Below are 749 nucleotides of genomic sequence, written 5' to 3'. Positions count from 1 at the left end.
CCTGCCCTCTCACTCCCCTCCAATGAACTCAGAGACCTCTAAGGTTAGGGTACAGCTCACTTTGTTACATCTGTAGTGGCCTGTCGGGGGCTTGCATGCCTAAGACCTGTCTCTTCCAGACCTGGTTCCTGGTACCATGGAAGTGAGCCCCTTAAAACTTTTGTCTGTCTCTTAATTTCTTCTCTTCAATTAAAAATTGTCCCTTAGGACCTATCTGGATATAGGCTGGTTGGTTCCCACCTGTAATGGTGAGGTATTGATCTGCTGCCAATCATGATTTTGTAACTGCTTCCTGTGCTCACCCATGCCATTTTTAAAGCTTGGTATCTCAACAAATCTTTGGATGCTATTTAAACCTCATTCTAATAGCCTCCCTCGTCCCAAAGCTGTGTGTGTGTGTCTTTGTCTCTTTTAAGACTTAATAAATGTGCCCCTTAAGTTACGTACATTTGAGATGGGGGTCTCTTTTGTACCCTGATATAAGTGGCATAATCAGTCTGAAGGAGCGGGTGTAGGCAGTGGGTGCTGTTACGCAAAAACCGCGATAGAGTGAAGCCACGGAAGTCGAAGCGCGAAGTGGCGAGGGTTCACTGTACACCTATTTGTCTTCAGCGATTGTATTGGGGAGGTAAGCACACAATGATATGGTTTTTTGTTCTTTGATGCCTGATACCTGGTCCCTTCGGTACCTGGTAATCACACAGGCTGGTGTGCTTCTTCCATGTGGGCTTTCTTGCTTCTCAGCTAGA

Source organism: Echinops telfairi, unplaced genomic scaffold, assembly GCF_000313985.2.
Source record: "Echinops telfairi isolate 266 unplaced genomic scaffold, ASM31398v2 ScPeMD7_655;HRSCAF=1070, whole genome shotgun sequence".
Taxonomy (NCBI): Eukaryota; Metazoa; Chordata; class Mammalia; order Afrosoricida; family Tenrecidae; genus Echinops; species Echinops telfairi.
This window is presented reverse-complemented; position numbering follows the sequence as displayed.